Here is a 15,124-nt window from a genome sequence, read left to right on the forward strand (position 1 = left end):
CAGCTGTGCCCATCTAAAATCCCTTGACTTGCTTTAAGTCCAGTGTTTATCTTTATTCCTTCTTTGGGATTTATTGTAGTTCCACTGGCGGCCACTACTCTCTTAAGGTGCTGCTGGGATGACACAGCTTCAAGCCAATCAGAGTGGCCAGCAGCACTGTGAGGTAAGATTTCCATTCTTTAAGGGACAGAAGTCCCAATCTGCATTAATTAAGACCGCTCCCAGAATTATGCAAATGCAGTTCAGCAAGATTTCACATTGATGGGTTGCCAACTGAATTTTAGGGCACTGGCAGGAGGTGGGTAATGCACCCCTGCATAAAATTCCTCCTACTCCTCCCCAGGTTTCTGTTGCATTTCTAGTAAAGTCACTGCAGCAAATGAGAGCAGATCAGAGGAACTTCTAAACCCACTTGTTTGATGAAACTGTGCCTTTAAGAGATGTATCCATATCATGCTTCCTGTGAAGCATATGTTTAAAATTCAGCTCTGTTTTACACAATGTCGATTTGTCTGGGCATCAGGCAACTGACATGCTGAGAATGCAGACTAATGATTGATTTTAGTTAAGTTTGCATTTGTTTTAATCTGAGTTAATGCAGTTTTGTTTATTTGCATTTTCCCCTGGGGTTTCAGAGTAGGGTTTTGATTAGGTTGATTGACAGAGCCATGCGCTTAAGGAGAGGAGCTAAGCTGAGGAAAAACAGCAGTTACTGCTAGATTCTGAAAGAAGCAAGAGGTGTCTTTTTATCTCTTTCTTTCTCTCTCTCTCTCTCTCTGGAGGCAACTGTTTGGGATGCCTGGGAGATGTAGGTCTCTCTCTCTTCAGGTAACACTGGAAGGGTACCAAGAGGATGATTCAAGGGTACTGAGGGCCTACTTGGATGGGAGGGGGTCAACCACAGGTAAAATTCCAGTGTACAGGGGGATGTTGACAGGAGACTGGGGGTTTGACACGAGAAACATCGGGGTGGGGTTTGACTTGGAGGAGATTGGGGTTTGATTCAGGGGTGACCAGTTGGAAGTCTGTCAAATGTGAAAAGCACCGTTACTGAAAATGCCTTCTGCAGCTGGGCCATGGACTTCTTGGAATGGTGTCGCAGAGAGAAGGGAAACTTGGGGCACGGGGCTGTTGTGTGTGAGCTTCTCCTGCTTAAAAACAATGGAGAGAGTGTCAGCAAGATGCATGCCAGGGTGGACGATAAGGATGCTTGCCATATGTGGATATTGATTGGGACCAATGAGGTGATGAGGACATAATCCGCAAGGGAGATATAGATGTGTGAGGGGAGCGAGTGGTGGTGTCTCTTGAGCTGGCACTGTGTGAGAACCCTGTGGATGTGTCATTGATGTGTGAGTTGAAAGTGATGAGAAGAGTGACTTAGCCTGGCAGAACTGGGAGATCATTCATCCTGTTGTGGCACTGCATGGCTGTCCTCTCCTGCAGGGCATTGACAGTCACGACCACTGCCACTGCCTCTCATGTTGAATTTGTGACATTGTTGCTGGGTTTCTACCCTGAGCGCGGGCAGGTAGATCATGTTACAGCAAGCTTCAATAGCATTGAGAAGTCTCTCTAGGAAGACATCAGAGAATTCCGAAGCAGATATCCTGGCAGCTATCACTTCCTGGTGACCTACAAAGCGTGGTTGGTGTGCGCTGGGATGGCCTTTACATATGGCACCAGATGGATGCAGCACTGAGTCAATGACAGGGCAGATGAATCAGAGGCTGCCCTACTAGGAACCGTGGCAGGAAATCTTTGGAACTAAGTGCCGCAAAATATGGTGAGAAAACATGTCATTGCCATTGATGGGCTCATTACCACTTGCCCACCACCCCCCCATGCCCCTCTTCCCCTCTCCCCCACCTCCCACCCTCACCATCAAGCTGGCAGCATTCGGGAAAATCTCACTCGGTAGGTTTCCTAACCCTTATTAATGAGTCCATTTAGCTTCAACTCTTGGAAAGCACAAACAGAAAGGAAAACAAAAATACCGTAGCAATGCTTACATAAACAAGAAAACAGTGCACATTTAGCAAGAGAAATGCTTTCAAAGAAATTGACAGGAAGCTTTGCATTTTCACATCACTTTAACAGCCTGGTTATAATTATACTGTGAAATTCATGCTGGAAATATTACCGGTAAATATCCCAACATGTTCAGCTCAAGAACAAGTAGAATCTGCTCTGACCAGGGAGCATTTCGATTGCAGTGGAAAAGAACACTGAAGTTGAATAGAAAATGCTCAAAGTAAGACTGCAGGCTCAATTTTTCCTGAGGTGTTTGATAACTTTGGGTGTAGTCCCTTCATTCAGAACTGAAAATTGGAATTTAAGCAAACTCTTTAATGAGAAGAGCACAACTTTTAAATAGGGTTCATTAACACTGCAAGAAGGTTACTATGAAATGACCCCATTCGGCGCACTCCAGCACCTTTCGGGTATACAAGAGGCAATTTAGTATGGCTAATGCACCTAACCAGCATGTATTTCTTGGGAAGAAATCTGAGCACCCAAAGGGAACCCACACAGACACAGGGAGAATATGCAAACTCCACACAGCCAGTGACCCAAGCCAGGAATCAAACCCGGGTCCCTGACACTGTGGGGCAACAGTGTTAGCCACTGTGCCATCGTGCCCCCCCTTGAGATATTGGGGTCAGTTTGAACCACTAATAATGTGCCAATGGCAATAGGTGGAGACAAATCAAGTTATGAGAAGTTAGGAGTCCAAATAAGAATTTATACAAACCAGTCCTTGGTTTGTCCATGAGTCATAGGTGTTGGTATGCTGCAGCCATTAAATTAGATGATTCTAGTTGGTGTCAAAACTGTCCTTGTTGGTTTTGTAGTCAGTCTATTTGAGATACTTGTTGGCTTGCCCCAGTGGGAGAGATGACCTAGTTCTCTTTGCAGGGTTAACTGAAGAGGCTGCCTTGTTTTTTTCTGCTTATGCCTGCAAGACAACTTGCCTCCAGCAAGAGAGAGAGAGAGATCCTTCTTGCTTCATTGTTCTTCTTGTTCTTACTAGTTGTCTGCCAGTTTTTAAACTCATTTTGTCTCTGTATTCCCTGAAGGAGAAGTAGTCTCGCCTTGCATTCATCTCAGAACTTTATACACATTCTGAGAAATAAACCAACAAGTGGTGGGTGTTTTGGAGGCCTGATGAGATGTATGAAGCAGCCTCCCTTACCCTCACAAACCCAGGAGAATAGTAGAACGTTTTGCATTTCCCATACCATTTTTTTTTCAAATGTCTCTTTTTGAAATGGTCCTGGACACTCCTTCAGGTGTAAAATTTCATGTCCTCCCAGGAAAGTCAAGGTATTTTCTCTAAGAACTTTCCAGAAAGTGGTCACTTTGCAGTATCAGCAGCGTTAGGCCACAGTTCTTCCTGAAAACATTCAATTTGCCTTCAGGTCATTGGGGAAGCTCTAGCACAGTGAGAGTGCCAGTTTACTATGGCATAAAGACTACCTTCACCTCTTTGCAGATAGAGTGCAGAGGAACCAATAGGGTAAGCCTCAAAGAGTAAAAGACAAAGACTTCTTGCTCCTTTCCTCAGCCCCAGTGTGTAAAATGTTCAGTGGATCTTTAAAATCCTCAAACATGAAAAGACATTCAATTGCCAAGCATGAACTATAAAAGCACAGACAACATTTCCTTTTTAAACTGAAGGCTAAAGAACCATTTGGTGCAAAACTAGTGATGAAGTTCTGCTGATAAAAAACATGTTGTCTCATCTTAGGGGCACAGAAAATTGCTAAAGCTTTGTCACACACAATGCTGAGGAGTTGAAAATGCTGTGTGTCATTGAAAGCATAAGGGAAATGTTTGGTGAGCAAAAGGCCAAGGAACTGGGAAAAAAATACCAATGTCAAATGACATTGTCAAACGATGCATTGATTTAATGTCAGGACACATAGTTCTGTGATGCATTGATTGGTTGCATGGCAATGAATTTGCTCTACAACTTTATGAATCCCCAGACGTTTCTAAAATCTCCCACCGATTCGCCTACCTTTAGTATAAATAAAGAAAGTATTTTCATTCTGCAAAGATCTTAAGACAAAAACAAAGACAGGTGATATTTTCATAGTGTTATCTGATTTAATGACTTCAGCAAAAAGATCATTGGAGTCTGCACTGATGGAGCTGGGTCTGTGACAATGCACACATTGCATTACACACCAAGGCTGCGATTCTCCCCATGAAAAATTAACTGCTGCCGACAGTGGGAAAAGCGGTGTGTTTCTTGCTGGTGCTGGCAGCTCTGTTGGGGTGGGATTCAACAACTTTGAAACCCCAAAAAATGTCCCAATGTGAACCATACCCAAGCCAGGTGTGCCAGACGTGTGAGACTTCTAAATCGATGGTTCAGCTAACTTTCAAGAACATCACCTGTTTATCCTTCTTTCAGAATAACTGAAGCACGGATAACCCCAGTCTCACATTAATGAGGGAACCATTTCATGTCAGCTCTTCTATGAGACAAATCTTTTAGTGGTGTAGCTGTGGATTTACTTCTGACAGTCTCTACTGCAACGAGAACCCAGAAATAATCATTGAAGCCTGCAACTGAACCAAAGTTTTAGTTAGTCACAGCACGAAACGTGAAATTGGTGGTGGTCGGGGAGGGGAGGTGGTGGGAAAATGGAGTCTGTAGGTCATCTAACTCCCGCCGGATATTGCAATGACACAGAGAATCATAATTTGCCAGTAAAATGGGCTCCATGCTGGTCATCAAGCCCATTGCTACCTTCCTAGGCCGTGCTGCCTGCTGCGATTGGGTTCCCTCTTACAGCAGGCAGGAACCTGATGCACATTCAAAGTCAGTACTTTACATATAATTTGTAGGTTTGATGCCTGGTTCTCTCACTAAACACCCACCTCCCCAGTGGGATCTGCGGTGGGTGGGCTTTTGTGCTGGTCCTCACAAGCAAGGACCTGTTGGGACCCCAAATGTTGAGGAAGCACCATCAACCCTTCAGCAATGAGAGAAAACTTTTTCTCCAGAAAGCAGTGGAGGCTGCGTCATCGAGTGTATTCAAGATTTTTGACGGACAAGGGTTCTGGGGCCAGGGTTGCAAACAGGAAAGGGCATAGAGGCCACAATCATATTAGCCTTGATCTTATCAAATGGTAGAACGGGCATTAGAAGCTGAATGGCCTATTCCAGTTCCTAATGCTTGCATTCTATTTCCAGGAAACAGCAGCTGCCTGCCTGCTGCTGGTCATCATATCAGGGGATGCTGCTGCCTTCATGATTAAAGCAGGCAGCTCTTTACAGGACCAGATGTATTTGAGGCAGAGGAAAATAACCGTGAATGACAATAAAGGTATGTCGACTCTGTGCAAGTTGGCCCATGAAGCTGCAGTTCTTCAGAGGGAGAAGAAACATGCTGTCTCCCTGGACAGAATGAACCCGACAGAGTGCACCGGACAGCTCAAGATTAAAATTGCAATCCCAACTGCATTGGCTCCTCACACGCTGCTAATGGAGCTTAATGAGCCATTAATTGGCAGTGAACTTGTTTCTCATTCTCTCTCTTCGCCATGTCCTTTGAAAATTTCAAACTATCCCAGAGGCATCATTTCCAGTGACAACTTCGGGGGAGGTGATGACCTAGTGGTATTCTCACTAGACTATTAATCCAGAAACTCAGCTAATGTTCTGGGAACCTATGTTCTAATCACACCGTGGCAGATGGTGGAATTTGAATTCAATGACAAAAAAGCCTTGATTTAAGAATCTATTGATGACTATAAAGCCATTGTCGATTGTTGGAAAAGCTCACCTGATTCACTAATGCCCTTTGGGAAAGGAAATCTGTCATCTTTATCTCTCCTGGACTACATGTGACTCCAGAGCCACAGCAATGTGGCTGATTCTCAACTGTCCTCAGGCAATAAGGGATGGGTGATAAATGCTGACCAGCCAGTGATGCCCATGTCCCACGACTGAATTAAAAAAAACCTCCAGGGCGGCAATTTTCAAATTGTACTGTGTTCAGATTTTGTGGCCATTTGAAAACCTGGCCCTTGATGTTTGGCTACACTTGGTGCAAGTCAAGCATGAATCTTTGTTCATACACAGAGAGGCGAAATGAGAGAGAATTATTACTTTCATATTTCATCTGAAGGAAGAGGTTTATTTGCTAATAAACCTGAACTCAACCAAACTGCTCCATGATATCTTGAGGTTTCCAATATCTTGCAGTTTATTAGGGGAAATGAATAAAGCTGAATAAAAGTATTCAAGGTGAAAGGACTCAGTACATTCAAAAAGAAACTGCGAGTTTGGAGATTATTTGGTTGTGGAGAACTCAGCCATTCTTGAACTCTCACATTTCTTCTTACTAGAATAAGCATTGACTTTGACATGATCTTAATGAATGGTGGAGCAGGGTCCGGGATCTAATGCTGCTCCTAATTTGTACGCTTGTATGCATGGTTGACATAATCAAAACACAGCTGGTCACACGTCTTTCTGACTCACAGGATAAATGTAATACTTATTTTCTGGGTCTTGTGGATGCTGCTGGGTTCTGGTACACTCATCTCCCTGCCATCTGAACGATGTGCACAAAGCCCTTGTAAATTGCACTGCTGCAGCCTCTGAACTTTTCAAGGAACTGTGATTCTGGGGAGCATGTGGGTGGGGGAATGGGTAATATGGACAGTGTCTGTTGCTGGGCAAGGGACAAGCAGCATTCCTTAACCTCTACATGTGTTCCTGTCCTCTCTAACCACTGACCCCATCCCCTCCTTTCAGAGTGACGAGATGCAAAGATGCAACTGATTGATCTTGCTGTTCTTTAGGTTGCTGCTGGAATTCAAGAGGAGGAGCTGGAGTAAGCATTGTGGGCACAGAAGGCCTGGGCCTTACCGCTTGCATGGGTAGAGGGAGATGACCACCAGAGGCAGGAAGTGGCTGCCATTTGCCCAGAGGGGCGCGCAGGAGAAGGAGGGAACAGAGACCCCGGCAGTTCCGTGCACAAGTGATTTGAACAGATAAGGACACTGTGTGCTGTTGACGGCTCCATCTCCGTAAGGGGACAGTGCCACCTGTGCAACCTTTTGCAGGACCTGGCATCCCGGGGTAGGGGAGGGGCATACTCTCGGTGGCTGTCAAATTGATCTCCACTCTGAACTTTTCTGAAACTGGCTGCTTCCAGACTCCGAGTGGAGATGTATGTGGCATTTCCCAGTCAGCTGTGCACACCCGTGTGTCACGCAGGTCACAGAAGCCCTGTATGCCCGGGCTGGGCAGTTCATCAAATTTAACCTAGACCAGGCCTATCAGGAAGCTCGGGTTGCAGGGATTGAGGCCAATGCGGGAACGTCTCATGTGCAGGGGGCTATCGACTGCACTCACATTGCCTTTAAGACCAGCTGCAAAATCCACAAAAATTCGTCAACAGAAAGGGGTTCCACTCCCTGAATGTCCAACAGGAGTGTGACTAGAGTATGAATATTATGCGCGTCTGCATGAGACACCCTGGCAGCCTGCATGACAGTTAAATTTTCAGGAACTCTGACATACCGGAGGCATTTGAGGAGCTCGTGGGTGAAATGAGTTACCCTCATTGACCATGGCTGATGTTGCCTGTGCACAGGCCTGTGATTAAGGCAGAGACTCGCTATAATGAGGCCATGTAGCCACCTGCACAATCATCTAGAGGTGCATTGAGCTCCTTAAAATGCTATTCCCATGCCTGGACAGCTCTGCTGGGGCCCTCCAATACAGCCCAGTGATCTCGTTCCGCATTGTGGTGGTGTGCTGTGCCCTGCAAAACCTGGCACAGCAGAAAGGTGACCTATTGGAGGAGGAGAACATGGAGGCGACTAGTTGGACGTCACTGGGGAGGAGGCTGCCCAGCAGGAGGAAGAGGAAGAAGAGGAGGAGCACGCTGAGGAACACCACCCAAGCGCTAGAAGGCTGGCAGCTCGAATGAGGCAGGCGAGGGTGGTTAAGTAGGCTCTGATCACCAGGCGGTTCAGTCATTAGGGATCTGTGTCTGTGGGCTCCAAAAGTCCATCCATCTCCTGCAACATCGTCACACCAGAGTGCTGGGCCAGGGTAACGCTCCCAGTTTCAAGTCCACCTAACACTTCAAATCAAAATGGTAGAATAGGGCACAGAGACTCTCATGACATTTGAGAAGTGTTTAGATGTGCACCTATGATGCCAAAGTATACAAGGCGATGGATTAAGTGCTGAAAAATGGAATTAAAATAGTTCTGTGGTTTATCTCTAACTGACTTTATTCATTAGTCACAAGTAGGCTTACTTTAACACTGCAATGAAGTTACTGTGAAAACCCCCTAATTGCCATACTCTGGCGTCTGGTTACACTGAGGGAGAATTTAGCATGGCCAATCCACCTAACCAGCACGTCTTTGGACTGTGGAAGGAAACCGGAGCACCCGAAGGAAAACCACACAGTCACGGGGAGAATGTGCAAAGTCCACACAGACAGTAACTCAAGCAGGAAATTGAACCCAGGTCCCTGTGCTGTGAGGCAACAGTGTTAACCACTTTGCCACCATGCTGGCCGAAAGGCCTTTTTCTGTGCTGGAGAGCTCGAAGATTCTGGAACTCCATTGTGAAACAACATAATGCCCATTCACTACACCACCCACCCTATCCTATTTTACAGTGGACAGGTCGTATCCTCCCATGTGGCACAACCACGGAAAATATTAATCATAATATTACTTTATTTCTTTTCTCATTTCCTCAAGAATCCCAAATGTGTTCCAGATCATTTAGTGCTTTTGCAATTTTCATAGCTCATGATTAACTGGCTCCAGTATAGCATCAATAATATGAATGAATTAACGATTAGTTAGGAGAGATTTATGAGTATTAGTGTGTGGAACTGGATATTGACTGGAAGACGGGGAACAGGGAGGTGGCTGAGGGAGGTAGTGCAATGCTGAAAGGCTGTATGATACAGCCTGCTGGGGCCACATTGGCATGATGGAGCTGTAAAATTGGACGTAATGCCAACAGCGTGTAGTTCATGGAGTCTACCTGCCCATTCTGCCCTTACTGTAATTTACTAACAGCAGGAGAGGCATCTGGAGACCTGCTTACCCAAGGGCAAATTGATATCTTTAAGTGGCCAATGAAATAATCCACCACCACTAACTTCACAGTTGCCTGCCAGCTTGCTTCCCTTGGCGTCCACTGCACTGATCACTGCTCCTAGTATCTCTGCTAGGACTAGAGGGCTAAGAACCATGTGATTGGCTGGCCCCTCTCAGAAGCACGGTTTTCTCCCCAATGGAGGCAGATGTTTCACCTTAAGCCAATTAAAAGTTATAAAATGGCTGTGGGACAGGCATGGACAAGCGAAGGGAAGGCTCACTCTTAGATAGGGGATGCACCTTTGAGATGTTTCCTCACATTACAAATGCTGTATTAATACAAGTTATTGTTAAATAGAGATACCGTAAACTTGAAAGCTGAGCTGTTTCTTCAGTGGATAAACATGGGTGAGGTTACACAAGAATACATAGCCTGTCGTGAAAAATCTTGCCCTGAACCACATGCCTCCTAACTTGCAAGGACCTGGACCTCTTAAAAGCTGATCTCAAGCCCAACTGAAAGCAAAGGAAGGGCAGGGGAACATTTTTGTGGACATGATGTGGAGATGGTGGCGTTGGACTATGGTAAAACAGAAAGAAATCTTACAATACCAGCTTAAAGTCCAACAGGTTTATTTGTAGCAAACGCCCCAACTTTTCGCCAAAAGCTTGCGGCGTTTGCTACAAATAAACCTGTTGGACTTTAAGCTGGTGTTGTGAGGTTTCTTAACATTTTTGTGGAGCCAGAGATAGAGGATCAGAGGGAGTACACCATGGATTCGGAAGAAGGATCCCAGCACTTGATGAAATACAAGACAATTACCCCTCTTGTGGCCAGTGGAGCAATGCAGTTAATAAAATTGGAGGCCTGGAAAGAATGGGCTATCTGCATGAATCTTAAGAATTTGGGCCCTCTTGTAGGAAAAAAATCCTGTTTGTAAGTGTGCATGAGCTAATAAAATTATTTGTCACTTAAAAAAAACTACAACTGAATAAATCAAATTGATATGAAGGTGAAATGTGCAATAGTACACATGTTCTACACACATTCAGTATTTTAAGGCACAATGCATTAATGATTGGCGATTGCAATGCACAAAATATGCATTTTATGTAAAATATGAACAGATTGCTGCCTTGGAGGCTGTTTGAAGGTGGCCTTCATTTGCTGCATGGATGGTTTAACATTGCCACATTTATGCTTTGCTGTTTAACAGACCGACTGAACTAATGAAAGTCTATGAATTTCATTTCATTTGAGGGACAGGTTTGGCCTCGCAACAACTAGTTTCGAACAAATCGATGGCTTCTCCACGATGTTGCTGAAAGAGGATCAATATTTGCCCTATCTGTACAGAACCTGGAGACTGCAATGGCTGTGACACGTCCAATTTGTGATGGAAAGCCGCAGGCAAAACCTTAAACTTCCAAATAATGATGAAATCATCTGCTTTGCTCCTTGTGTTCTTGTCAGGTAAGTGATCTGTCCTGTCCTTGTATAGCTGCTGTTAAACTGCTTTGGATGCCAAATAGCTGTATTAATTAATCTGGCAATGACAGCAATTGTTAGACTGCTACTGTGGTAAATGCAAAGAAGTTGGATCCATGACTTGAGTTTGTTCACAGTTCATTTCATCTCCTGCATTATGGTTGCTGTGTGTAAAATACCTTGATTTTTCAGAGGGCAGATCAACGAGTTTTGCGAATGGAGATAGCTGGAACTATTTTCCTTAAAGATGGTCACTTCAAGCTATGGCACAGTGTGGGACAGGGGAAGATGCTGACCATACTTAAATAATAAGAATACGCTTTTGTTTGTTTTGGAAATGAGGAGATTTTCTATGTGTATGTACTCAAGAATACGACTACATATGAAACTTCCAACTGCTGCTGTCCAGTCACATTTATCACCAAAAGCTAATGGATGTGCTGTTGTAATGTGACATTGACAGTAAAGATCTGAGTTTTATCTAGCATCTATATTGGAATCAAATGGCAAGCATCTGGTTAGAATATATATAATCCAATATGTTTCAAATGAAGAGACAAGTACAATAATGCTGTGTGCTGTCTCTAAAATTATTAAATTCTTACTTAAAACAAACATTCATGTAACTAGATGTACCCCAAGGGCATTCACTTGAAGCAAGAGCATAACAAACTGGTAGGCTGACAACACGGTGCTACCTGCAGGATCAGAAGAGGGCCTATAAAATGTTGTAGACTAAGTAAAATCTAAAACATGGATTGAGTAGCAGTGCTGAAACAATGTACTAAAATGGAATACATTAGAAGAAACTAAATGAAGGTTGATGTGAATAGTATCACATTGGAACGAGTAGATATTTTGACAAGTGATAACAGAAAATGGTAGATGTGATGCAAAAGTCAGAAGGATACAATAACCAGAAATAATTTCATGAAGATGAAGGATGTGTTAACACAAGAAAGCTTGTTACAAGGGAAAAAAAACTTGTGTACCTATATCCTGTCCACTTTCCCAGATGATTCAGAAACCTGGACAATAAATAAAGATTTGTAGAGGACTTTGAAATACCAATGTTAAGACTCCATATCCAGACCCTAAGACAACCCAAGGACTGTTTGAAATTGCAAAAACAAAAAGAACTAAAAACTGACATGCAGAAAAGAAAATGTCAATATTTTGGCTTCATCAGAATTGAAAAGCTCCTGAGATCTCTTCCAGAGGGCAAAGTGAAGGGCAACAGAAATAGGAATCAACCTAGGCAGTGTTGGATGATGGACATCACAGAGCAGTTTTCAGACAAGCCACAGTGGATATGTAAGGATGATGCAAGACAGATGACCATAATATATCAGGTCAGTGGATCTCCTGGTAGGAGTAGCTGCAAACAGCAGCAACAAACTGATAGCAAGTTGAGCACATTGAGATCAAAGTAGGCATTGGAATAAACTTTACACATCAGTTTTTGCTTAGGTTCAATGGCCTGATCATCATAAAAATGATGACAAATTCAAATTGAAACAATCCAGCCTGTCATGCAAATTGCAGCAGATTCAGATGTTGACTACCTATTTAACAACTCATCTGGCTATCATTTTTTTACAGCGAGAGACATTTCTGACAATGCTGCTACTCTGTAACAACAAAAATACAATTGCATTTAACTATTGCTAATGGAATTGTTTGACAGTAAGAATCAAGTAGCGTGTTTAATGTCCTTTTTCCTTTTATAGCTACACTTTACTATGCTTCACTGGTCAAAGTGTCATCTGAATGTTGAATGCAAGCTGTAATAAAGTTGTAGTGAAATAGTAAGGATGGCAATGCTATTGCCATCCATATATATGTACATTTAAATTTAAAAATGCAAGTAGACTCCAAAGACATCCCAAGTCAGGTTTTATTGAATGCTGATCTGAATTTAGTATAGAATCAATTTGGTTCTAGCTACTGAGGAACAATTTTATTTGGATTTGAGGAACTTACTGCTTAAGTGAATGCCCCTATTATGTAAAACTTCAGATTCACTTCAATTGTAAAAAAGAAAGTTAGTAAATAAAACATGTATTAATTTGTTTTCATTATTATTATTAATGGAATCTGCTAGCTATTTCAAATGCAATTATATTTTTTATAGTTACTCAAATTATTTGAATTTATCACACACTCAAAGGTAATCACCTGCACTGAGTGATGATTATCACTGATAACACAGTCACAGCTTGTCATTACCCCCTCAACCACTAATGATGAATATATTATGTGTCAATAGATTAATTTTGTCAGCGAGTTATGACAACCTGACACCATTAAAATAGCATCTGCAGTGCACAACATGTGATTACTGATACTGAATTACTTAACAAATGCAAACATCTGGGAGTCCACACAATTCACCATTTATGCATGGGACATTCATCATTTGTACAGTATAGTTATTCACTTTGTGCTGTCAACTAAATGCCACATATTTCTCACTCTATGGGAAGGTGATGGCCCGGTAGTGTTATCATAAGATTATTAATTCAGAAACTCGGCTAATGTTCTGGGGACCTGGGTTTGCATTACACCACAACGTATGGTAGAATTTGAATTCAATAAAAAAAAATCTGGAACCAAGAGTCTACTGATGACCAATGAACCATTGTCAATTGTTGGAAAAACCCATTTGCTTCACTAATGTCCTTTAGGGAAGTAAATCTGTCATCCTTACCTTGTCTTGCCTACATGTGAGTCCAGAGCCATAGCAATGTGGTTAACTCTCAACTGTGCTTGGTCAACTAAGAATGGGCAATAAATGCTGGCCAGCCAGTGACAGCCATGTTCCACAAATGCATAAAAAAGCATCCATATTTCTTGCTCTGCTTGCGAGGGGTTTATGCCTTTCAAGTGTTTTATAGCATACATGCATGGAAGACAGCATCAAAAAACAATTCACCTGGTAGTTTAGCCAGTTGCTAGATTGGATGAGACATCTAGATGTAAGAAGATCCAAACTGGATCATTTAAAGTTTTGGTTGGAATACTTACCTGTGGGTGTAGAAGTGTCCAATAATGTCACTGGTATCTGGGGGACTTGATGGCACAGACTGGCACACACACATTTAAAATTGTCATTCACTCGTTGGTACGAACTTCACAAATATTACTGTTATCAAAACTGAAAATGAAAGCTCCTTTAAAGCATCATGCTGAACATGAAGGCTGCAAGATTTTTGACATTCTGTTTTCTAGAAGGATTTATTTCACCTCACCAAATTCCTCAAATGGAAATGAACCGTCTGTCAGCAAATTTTAAAAAATTGATTTGACAAGTGGTAAAAAAACAAAAGCGTTCTTCCTTTTACCTAAATTGACTACCCAGAGATTTCCCAGAGGCAAAGTAAATGGTTTAATAAGAAATATTATTATGCCAAAAAATGAAACATTTTAGTGTCTCGAAGCCTTCTTTGTGATGCTCCAAGGTTTATATAATTTGTAGAAACAGCTTAAATAAACATCTGTGATTCCTGCTTATCCATACGAAATATGATTGTAGCAGACTTAATAAGCCTATTATAAATTGCTGATGCATACACGTGTCTGAAGATATCAAATTAAAGTCAAGACAGTTGGCATTTCTGCAAAGTTGGAAACAAATATCAGTGATTAGTTTTACAATTAAATTCTAGCAGAAAAGTATGTAAAGGTTACAATAAAAGATAATTAATAGGATGCTCAGCATTCAAAACCCAAGCTCAGCATAGTCAAAATTGATTTTTTTAAAGAACAAAATTCACTTAAAGAATCAAAGTTCAGTAAAGTATATTTAGGGATGCATTTTATTTAAAATCTAGTTTCTGAGATGTATTTAAAGATGAACTTCTTCTCACAATTGACAACTTCCCTTCTTTTATCCATGTTTCTTCTCATGAATTAGGAGAGCAGGCAAGAAAGTTAACAAATTTAATATTCATACAACAGGCAGTGAAGCAAAAGTCCTCTGTTGTGGCATTTGTTATGATCACCATAGACACCAACTTTGAAAAAATATGAGTTCTCAAAAACAATCATCTGAAGTCAACTAGTGAATAAGGTTTCACTTGATACTGGAAACAATAAACTAAGATCACCTTAAATCACACATGAATGGAGAAGCAACTGGTACACCAAACTAAAGAAAAATGTAACCTTTGGTTTCACTCACTAACCCAACCAAAAAGGGTCTTACAAAGCATTTTTAGCTGTATGTGCTCTGGCCAATATATTGATTTGCAGGAAGAATCACAAAAGTCACTTCAAACTCATCATCAAAGATTCATTTCTCCTTTCTCTGCCTGGTCAAAACTTGCAGTGTCCTTTGACAATCGTTCCATCCCACCTGACTTATGGATATGATTATCACCAATGTGATGAGATCCAACTTACCTTTTCATTGAATGGATGTAGCTGCATAAAAAGGAAGAAATAGTGCATAAACTCAGATAATGTGTGTAGGGGTGAAAACAATCCCAGACAGGAGTCAAGGAAGAGGTGCCAGTGGGAAAGGGGACAGCGAGA

This window comes from Carcharhinus amblyrhynchos, chromosome 4, assembly GCF_965287045.1.
Source record: "Carcharhinus amblyrhynchos chromosome 4, sCarAmb.v2.hapA, whole genome shotgun sequence".
Classification (NCBI taxonomy): domain Eukaryota; kingdom Metazoa; phylum Chordata; class Chondrichthyes; order Carcharhiniformes; family Carcharhinidae; genus Carcharhinus; species Carcharhinus amblyrhynchos.